This window comes from Felis catus, chromosome A3 (genome assembly GCF_018350175.1).
Source record: "Felis catus isolate Fca126 chromosome A3, F.catus_Fca126_mat1.0, whole genome shotgun sequence".
Taxonomy (NCBI): Eukaryota; Metazoa; Chordata; class Mammalia; order Carnivora; family Felidae; genus Felis; species Felis catus.
The window spans coordinates 109,604,347-109,614,484 of NC_058370.1; the positions used below are offsets into that span (position 1 = coordinate 109,604,347).

Sequence of the window (10,138 nt, forward strand, 5' to 3'; positions counted from 1 at the left end):
TCTCGCTCCTTATCATGCTTCATTTTTCTGAGGAATCGCAGATAGCCCCACCAGAGGCAATGTTACAAATGTAATTTTTAGGCTAGCTTCTCTAATAGGATAGAAACGTCTGGAGGATAGAGATTTTTGTCTTTCAGTCACCACTGTGTCCAAAATGCCGAGTATAGAGAGCTTAGCATTTAGATGGTGCTCAATAAAGATGGGTGCTCAGTACACTCCATAAACGTTCGCAGAGTGCCTCCTCCATGTAGGGATGGTCTCCTGTCTTTCTCATTTCCAACTGATCAAATGCAACCCAGTCTGCTGGTTTCTAAGCCAGTCACAGAGACACTGTACTTTCTTCAGAACTGAGCCAAACGATGCATTAGGCCTAGTCTCACAAGTAGCTGCCTCTATTTATCGACTTACTTTGCAGGGAACTTCAAGGAGCTTTGGTGGGGAGCCATTACTACATTAGTCAGATATGAATCTGCTGTTGTGTTCTCTCCTCCACATGTGAAGCCATAAGTCTACAGGACTGGAGACACTCGAGCCCCGTGGCTTAAATTTTATGCAACTTTCTCTGGAACAATCATATGCCCATTTCTCAACTCCTCATGCCTGCCGTCTGGGCTACAGGTTAGCCAACAGTGGGTGGAAGGTACCAGGCCGTCCTTGCAAAAGACTTCTCCATCCTTTGGCGGAGGGAGAAGGATGTCCAAAGGGGAAGGGCGCTTCATTTCATTCCATGTTTTCCCTCACATATTTCTCACATGATGCTAGCTACGCAAATGAAGCGGGCTACAAACGCTTCGGCCACGAGCTCCAGCCACACCATCTTTGAAGAGCTACAGTAATAATACCTGGGTCTTTCTTTGCTCACCTTGAGACCATGCGGCATTCTTGAACCTCTCATTTCATTGTCTTGGTGAGATCATCTACCCATCAGCAAGATAAATCATTGGTAAGATGTTGGAATGTCACATGCCCAGAAAATTCTTAGGAAGAATATGGTCATAAAAATAAAATCACACTGTTGGGGAAGAAAAAACAACAAGCAACAACAACAGAGACAAAAACATAAATTAATGCAATAAAACACATCTATTGGGAATGACTGGGGCAAGGCAGAGGGCTCTTTCTACATGCCGAACTGAAATGTTCTATTAAGGTTTAAGAAATCATGTTTACAGCAGATATAAATTAAATTAACTGTGAGTCCATAAAAGAGAGCAGCTGTTCTCCATCTCCAGTGATGATAGAACAAGAGGAAAGGCTGGTCAGAGGTAAGGAAGACTTTCTTCCTGGCGGTGGGACCTATAACATTAAGGGGATAATGTGGAGACACAAGAGTGCTGTGAAGCTGTCGCCTCTGACACACATTGGGAGGGCACAGATCACATGAATTTTACATGTGCCTTGATGTCCTTTGCCCTTGACCAAGATTTCATAATAGCCCCCGATTTCTCTGTACATTCAGCTCTTCCACCGTAAATAAATGGGAATCCTTACACGGAAGCTCCAAGCATGCAAATGCACATCTCAAAGTGAAAACGATCATCTTGTCCTGGCTGCAATAGCGTGGCTCAAGGCTAGGGAGCTGAGTGACTGAAGGGATCTCTGATCCCGCAGGCTTCAAGACCATGCTCAACGGCTGAGTTCACCAGACACACATAATGCCTGGGTCATTCCTATCTCTACTTGCTGGCCTGGTGCCTTCCCTAACATGCTGCATCTGTGACGGGGATCCCACGTGTCTGCCTTGCCTACCAAGCCTGCACCTTCACCTCTTGCCCCCACTCCACAGGGCTCTGGAAGCAGCAAATGGAAATGCAGATAAGGAGGAAGAAAAGTATGTGATATCTGGGAATTGTGGCAGGAATCCAGGAATGTCCTAGGGACCATATTGAATTCTGCTTTTCTGATGAGGTTTGATTCATATGAATGAACTACTTTAGGTTTTGGTCAACTACAGTGTATTATACTGGACAATGTTCCGGAGATAATAATTTCTTAAAGTTACAAAGGCATCTTCAACTTACAAAGTTGTCTGGAGGGATTTTATGTTTGCTTTATTTTTGACTTGGTAGGTTGTTTTATTTATTTTATTTTATTTTATTTTATTTTATTTTATTTTTGTTGTTGTTGAATGCTTTTAATATAGTGGTTTTTAGATTAAGTGTGCGCATGTGTGTGTGTGTGTGTGTGTGTGTGCAGTAATATATAAAAAGGATTATATACCATGACCAAGTGGAATTTATCCCAGGAATGTGAGGGTGATTCAACGTACAAAAAATAATTTATGTCATATGCTATATCAATATAATAAAAGACAAAAACCACGTGATTATCTCAACAGATTCAGAAAAAATATTTGGCAAAATCTAATATCCCTTCATGATAAAACAAAACAAACAAATTAGGAATAGAATGGAAATTCCTCAGCCTGATAAGGGAATCTCCAAAACAAACAAACCCACAGCAAACATCACAGTAATGGTGAAAGACAAAAAAGCTTTCTCCCTAGGATCAAGCAGAAGACAAGGATATCTACTCTGACCACTTCTATTCTATCTTGTATTGGAAGTTCTAGCCAGGGCAATTAGGCAATAAATAAATAAATAAATAAATAAATAAATAAATAAATAACATCCAAATTGTGAAAGATGAAGCGAAATTATCTCCATTCACAGATGGCACGATCTTCTATATGGACAATCCATACATACAAATAATCTAGCAGAAGTAATAAATGAGTTTAGCAAAACTTTAGGATGCAAAATCAATAACAAAAGTCAATTGCATTTCTCTACACTAGTAATGAATAATTCATAAATTAAACACACATTCCATTTAAACTGGCATAAAAAGAAGGAAATACTTAGGCATACGTTTAATAAAAGTGGGGCAACACTCATACACTGAAAACTACAAAACGTTGTTGAAAGAAATGACCAAAGACCAGAATGGACGGAAGGACATTCCAAGTTCATGAATTGGGAGGCTCAATTTCGTTAAAACAAATAATTCCAAAGGAGGTCTACAGATTCAATCCTATCAAAATCCCAACTGCCTTTTTTCCTTTTTTGCAGAAATTGATAAACGGATCCTCATACACATACAGAAATGTAGACAACCCAGAATAAACAAAACAGTCTTGACTAAAGAAGAACAAAATTGGTGGAATCACCCTTCTTACTTTGAAAATAACTATACAGCTACCGCAGCTAAGACAGTGCAGTTCTGGAGTCAGGGTGTACATAGAGATCACGGGAATAGAAAAGAGATCCCAGAAATAAATCCTTGCATTTATGGAAAATTGGGATTTCAACAAGTGTATCTGTCAGGTTTTTTTCAGAAAAACGGAACCAATAGAATATATGTACTTGTAAATTAAGAGATTTATTTTTGGGGGGCACCTGGGTGGCTCAGTCAGCTAAGCATCTGACTTCAGCTCAGGTCATGATCTCACAATAGGTGAATTTGAGCCTCACATCAGTCTCTCTGCTGTCAGCACAGAGCCCACTTGGGATCCTCTGTCCCTCTCTCTCTCTGCCCCTCCCTCACTCTCTTTCTCTCTCTCAAAAATAAATGCACATCTAAGAAGCAACTGGTTACCAAAACTCTTTAAAAAGAGAGAGAGAGATTTATTTTTGAGGAATTGGCTCATGTAATGTGGGAACTGGCAAGTCTAAAATCTGTAGGGCATGCTGGCAGGCTGGAAACTCAGGTGAGTTGATATTACCGTCTTAAGTCTGAAGGGCAGGCCCAAAGGCTGAAAACACAGGCAAGATTTGGGTGTTGTTGTCTTGAGGTAGAATTCTTTCTTCTCCGGGAAACCTCCGTTTTCACTCTGTCTTCTACTGATTGGATGAGTCCCACCCACATTATCAAAGGTAAGACCTTGTCAACTTAAAATCAACTGACTGTGTATGTTAATCACGTCTACAAAATACATTCACGGCAATGTCTAGGCTAGTGTTTGAAGGAATGATTGGACACCACAGCTAAGCCAAACTGACACATAAATTTAACCATCACAAGAAGGGTGCCAAGACAATTCAATAGGGAAAAGATAATCTCTTCAACAAATGGTGCTGGGGCAACTGGACATCTATACGAGAAAGTATCAAGTTGGACTTCTTCCTCATATCATATACAAAGTTTAATTCAAAATGGATCCAAGATCTAAATGTAAGAGCTGAAACTATAAAATTCTTAGAAGAAAGCCCAGGAGTACTTTGTGAATTTGAATTAGAGAACAGTTGGTTAGATATGACACCAAAGGCACAAGTGACAAAGAAAAAATTAATTGGACTTCACTAAAATAAAAACTTGGTGCTTCAAAGGACACCATCAAAAAAATGAAAAAGGCAACCCACAGACTGGCAGAAAATACTTGCAAGTGCAAATGTCCCAGGTAACTGACAAAGGACTCGTATCTAGAATATATAAAGAACCCTTATAGCTCAATAACGCAATGACAAATAACCCAATATAAAAATAGGCGAAGGAGTTGAATAGGTATTTCTCCAAAGAAGAGAATACAATTGGCTGAGAGCAATGCCTCTCACATTTACAAGTTATCCTTTTTTATATCCGTTTACCAGTTACAATTCCCAAAATTTCTTTTTTTTTTTTTTTTTAAGTTTATTCATCCACCCTGAGGGAGAGAGAGAGAGCACAAGCAAGGGAAGGGCAGAGAGAGAGGAAGAGAGAGAATCCCAAACAGGCTCTGAACAGTGTGGAGGCCAAGGTGGGGCTCAAACCCACGAACCGTGAGATAGTGACCTGAGCGGAAGTCAAGAGTCAGATGTTCAACTGACTGAGCTACCCAGGAACCCCGACAATTCCCCAGACTTATCTTTAAATGTTGGGAGGGGCAAGGCCCGGGCTCCGTGTTGTACTGATGAGTTAATCGCTCATCCATTCTCTCAACAGATACTTCTTGAGCACCTACTATGATTGTCAAGGTCCTCAGAGGAATCCATGTGTGTAGTTTAGAAGCTGAGGTAGGGAAGACTAAGGCACTGTCCCTACCCTCAAGGAATCCACACAGTTGCCCTTTACACAAATAAGCAATTACCAGGAGATGTGGTAATTTTCCAGCTCTGGAAAACAATCCCTATAGCTGTGTTCTGTCCCTGTTGGGTTTTCTGACCTCTGTAAACTATAACATTTCTGAAGGCTACTCTGTACACTGTAACATTTCTGAAGGCTATTTCCTAGTGCTGCCTGCTGTATCTTTTTGTTTCTTTTCCTTCCTGAAACTAAATTCTTCCTGGGTTCTGGATTCTCAGATGGATTGCAGATGGCTGCATATATGTCACTGATTTCATTTTAGGAGCGTTTGTATTGCTTTCTGCCATTTTTAGTCATTTTGTTTTTAACATGAATAAAACAACTCCACCTGCTTCTTTCATAAGAGGGGTGTGGAAGCTTCAGAGGATCCTACTGGCGCTGAGCAGAAATGGTGGATTGCTGACCAGGGGTTCACAATTCTCTCTGCAGGGCCAGCCACGAGTCCCTAAAGACCTTCAGGTGACCTTGCAGTTCACTTAGTTACTGTGCACCTTCTGTTGATAGAGAAGAAATTACCTGGATGTTGCTGGAATTACCTGAATAATGGCTGTGTTATTGAATATTTTTAGACTTGTGTCATTGTAAATCAATTAAATATCAACTTAGGTCTGGGGGCACCTGGGTGGCTCACTCAGTTAAGCATTTGACTCTCGATTTCTGCTCAGGTCATTATCTTGCGGTTTGTGGGTTCGAGCCTCTCTCTCTCTCTCTCTCACAAAATAAAATATTTTTTAAAGAGTATCATCCTAGGCCTGGAATTGATCTCTGGCTTGTTAATTTGTTCTTTTGTGCTTCCTTTTGTTCTTTCAATAAATGCTATAGTAAATCCAGTCTGGACCATACTTCTCGCTGGCACTGGAGAAGCAAACATATACATGAAACACAATCTCTGTCTCACTGGAAGAAGAAAAAGAAGAAGAGGAGGTCCGATGACTTCCTATGAATTAACTCAATTAATCCTCACAGCAATCCTACAAGATAGGCGAATTTTTCTCCCCATTTTACAGATGAAACAACCAAGATTAAGTTCTTTGCCCAAGATCATGTCATTGCTAAGTACTTAATGGCTCTGGGGTCCATGAACTGTATCACTGTGTTAGGTTTCCTCTCTTAAAACACAGTGTTCTGTACCACAGATTCTAAAAAGCATATAAAATGAACTGTTTTGTTCATTTCTTCCACAAATACTTACTGAGCTCTAACTATGTTCTAGGCAGTAGACTAGCCTAGGGGGGATAAAAGGTAGCAAGAAAGACATGTGGTTCTATCCTCGAGAAGCCGACGGTCTCAAAGCAAATAAATCCAAGGACGCCAACCAATTCAAACGTTATAAACCAATTCAGTTCCTCCAACCTGGGATGGAGGGAAACAGCAGGGGAATTTTCTCTGGAGGCGGTGGACAGGAAGGTCTGCCTGACACGTTAGCTAAGACCTGAAGGAAGAGATGGAGCTGAGCTGAAGGCAAGAGCATCTGGGATGGGGAATGGGTGGTTTTGAGCCACTGAAAGCAGAGAGAAGAACAGCGAGAGGTGAGTTGGAGAGGTGGGTATCCGGCCATGCGGGGCCTCAGGGGTGATTGTGAGTAGCTCTGATTTCATGCTGAAGGCAGCGGACAGCCACGAAGAGCTTTAAGTGGGAGCGTAACGAATGGTGTGACCTGATCTCTTTTTAGAAAGCACTTCTGCTTCATGGGGATGGATTACAAGAAGCAGAGACCTTGTGGAGAGACCCAGTAAGAGACTCCTGTAACATTTCAGGTGGTAATGAGTTCGCTCTGGAGGGGGCAGCGTAGATGAAAAGTAGGTGAATTTGAGATATGCTGTGCTGGTAGAATCAACAAACGTGATAATAAATTGGATACGGAAGAGTGGAAGGGGCTACAAGGGAACATGAAGAGTCAAGGATGATTCCTAAAGCTTTGGGGAGGACTGTGGTTCCATTTCCTGAGATAAGACAGTGTGTGCGTGCGTGTGTGTGTTGGGTGAGAGGGAGAGTTACAGAGAGATGCAGTCCCGTCTTGTGCTTCAGATCCATGATGTCATCACATCTCAGGCTCCTTCCATCCTCCTGCTTTGCCATCTAGTGTGTGGCTTGCATTCTTATGGTCCCAAGATGGCTGCAATCCTTCCAGCCCATATCCATGTTTGCAACAGGAAGATGGAAAAGGAAGCAACATGGAAGAAAGTAGTGATCCTTCTCTGAAAAAAGAAAACTTTCCTTGAAATCCCCCCACAGACTTCTGCTTATATCTCCTTGGCCAAAATTCTGTCCCAAGGCTAGCCTTTGTTGCAAGGGACGCTGGGAAATGCTGCTTTATAATGGAGTGAGGTAAGTCTCTGCCACAATCAGGGTTCTCTGATTAGGGTGACAGGGAGACATATTGGGTAGACAACCAACAGTGTCTGATAGACCATCCTCTGCCTTAGTTAACCTGTGAATCTGAGTAGCCTGAAGGACAATATATTTTTTAATTTACTCAGGTCTCCATTCTTCGTGAGTGAGCAAACTGCATCACGAGTGCTGGCAAACCCGGGGCTGTCCTATTTCTGATGATAAAGAATCTTCCATTTGTGAAAAGGAAAGACCAACCTTCCGTCATCGACCTCCTTGCCACCTCCCAAGAGCACCCCTCAGTCCCAGCACTTCTCTCTTTTTCAAGTGACCGTGTCACACAGAAGCATTGCCATCAGGCTTGGTATTCTGCCACCAAACTCATGCCAAATATCCTGAGAGGTTGGCTTAGTCCAATTGAGTGCAACTTCTTTTATCTTACACACTGCCTCGTGATTCTTGGAAGGGAAGCAATACCAGATTTAGCTATGGGAGAGTCTCCTCATCAGGGTCCCCAGGGCAGTCTAGGTGACCCAGGCGTGTGAGCCAGCCATCCCCAGTATGTGTCTCTGGGATGCTGAGGCCTTTATTCTCTGTGCATTGTAGGGCCCCTCTACCTGAGCCGAGAAGAGAATTCCCTGGCAGAAAGCAGAGGCCTGTCTAGAAGCTGTGGCCCATTAGCCTTGTACAAAGATAGACTGTGCTCTGCTGTAATCTAATCTGGAAGCGTTTAATACATTTGCAGCACACGTGCCAGCTACTTAGGAGGAGGGATGGTCAGTTTTTTCTCTAAAAGAGAAACTTCAAGCTGAATACAAATCAGCCTTCTCAATATGCCCATCATACCTGACACTGAAAAGAGTCTTCAGTGGGGGAATCGTGGTCTCTGGCGAAGAACCTTGGCCAACAACGAAGAGAAAGAGAAGGAAGAGACCAAAAAAAAAAAAAAAAAAAAAAAAAAAAGGGAAAGAGAGGCTCTCATTGTGTTGAATCAGAAACCACTTTTTCTCTGGAAGAAATTCAGCAAGTGAGTGTCTTGTCAACTTACTCGAGTGAAAACAGGGGCAATTAAGACAGGACAAACCATCCACAAACGCTCAAGTTTGGGATTCGTTGAACATCTCAAACTATTTTCCAAATGTTTGGGGTTTGGCACAGTCCGGGCTCATGGTTGGGAAATTTTCCTGAAGATCTGTCTGAATGGCCCTATTTTTATTCCATCCCCTTGCAGTTAATATCCGGCTAACTCATTCGCTCCATGTTTTGTACTGGCTACACGTTGGATATCTTCAGACTCTACACGCGTCCGTTCCCCTTCATGTGGTTCACCGAAATCTCAGGATATCGTCTTCCTGCCATTTGTGTCTCTTTGTCCACCATCCTCGGGGATTGGGAGATGGCGGCAAGGACAGAAACGGGCCCAGGTCACGTGCAGCGCTGCACGAGGGTTCCAAAAACGTTTCTCAAAGCCTCAGGAGGTGCAAGAGCTGACTGCACAGTTTTGAAAAGATTGCATACGGAGAGGGATTGAACTTATTCTCTCTGGCCCCAGAGGGGTGGAACTAGGACCAGAGACATCTGTGGGCTCACTACAAGAAGGAACTTCTCATTTCAGAGCAGCCAGAAGGACAAAGAGCTGTGTTGTCTTCGGCAGAAGACGTGGGTCTCCATCCGAGGTTCGTAATGGTCCTCCATTAATTTTTGGAGACTGAAAAATGTATCAATAAAGGTATTCAACTATAGACAATGGTTGGATCAAACGACCTTAAAGTGCCTTTCTTTTTTTTTTTTTTTTAACACAGTTTTAATGACTGCATGTTAATCTTTATTTATTTTTGAGAGAGAGAGAGACAGCGTGTGAGCAGGGGAGGAGCAGAGAGAGAGGGAGACACAGAATCTGAAGCAGGCTCCAGGCTCTGAGCTGTCAGCACAGAGCCTGATGCAGGGCTCGAACTCACAGACCGCAAGATCATGACCTGAGCCGAAGTTGGGCACTCAACCGACTGAGCCACCTAGGCGCCCCTAAAGTGCCTTTCTTTAAGGGTTGGGCACTGTCTATGCAACACGCAGCAGAGTGCCTGGTATGTAAAAGGTTCTCAGTAATTACTTGTCGAAAGAACCAACGGGTAATTGGATGAAAACTGACACAGCTTGGACAGTTCCAAGCATTGCAACACCCTCGAGAAACTGGGGTAGGTAGTAAGGAAGCTCTGAAAGTATCAACCATGGCCATCCTGATCTCTTCGCAGAGCCATTCTTTGCTGCCTCTGAGAGGAAACACCTAGAGTTTAAAGAAGACCACCTTCCAGACTCTACTTCCTTCTTCGGCAGTTCCCCAAGCCTCAGGGTGACATTGTTCTTGTGCTGCCACATGAAGTGGCCTCTGAACCTGCAGCTGAGAAATGTGTGGGAAATGGGATGCTCTTAGCTCGATTATTAGAATATGACACCCATATTCTTCATGTTTGCCCCTCTGTGATTAGCCAGATAATTAAGGAAAATGGTGCCTTGTCACAGAGCCCTTTTATGAGAGCTGTGGGATAGGAGTTAAACTCAGGCCACCCCTGTTCATTTATTCAACAACCACATGTGAAGGCCTGCTCATTGCCAGCCCTGTGTGCCCTGGAAAAGAAGGAGATGGCAGGTGTGGAGGGCACCACGGGGGAGGCAGCCTGTCAGGGCAAGTAAGGTGGCGCATCCCCCTCCCGTCAGGTAGTTGAACCATAACAAGCCTTGACATTCCAGG

At 43.1% G+C, this 10,138-nt stretch overlaps 1 long non-coding RNA gene across 2 annotated transcripts; it reads left to right on the forward strand.

The window, feature by feature from the left end:
* Positions 1-3,496: 3,496 nt before the first annotated feature.
* LOC109498626 lies at positions 3,497-9,155 on the forward strand. Of its 2 annotated transcripts, none has more exons than XR_006595814.1 (2): positions 3,497-3,875; positions 7,542-9,155. It is a non-coding gene; the product is annotated as an uncharacterized LOC109498626 (long non-coding RNA). The 2 variants fall into 2 exon arrangements; XR_002155461.3 differs by having other exon boundaries at positions 3,497-3,709.
* Positions 9,156-10,138: the final 983 nt, after the last annotated feature.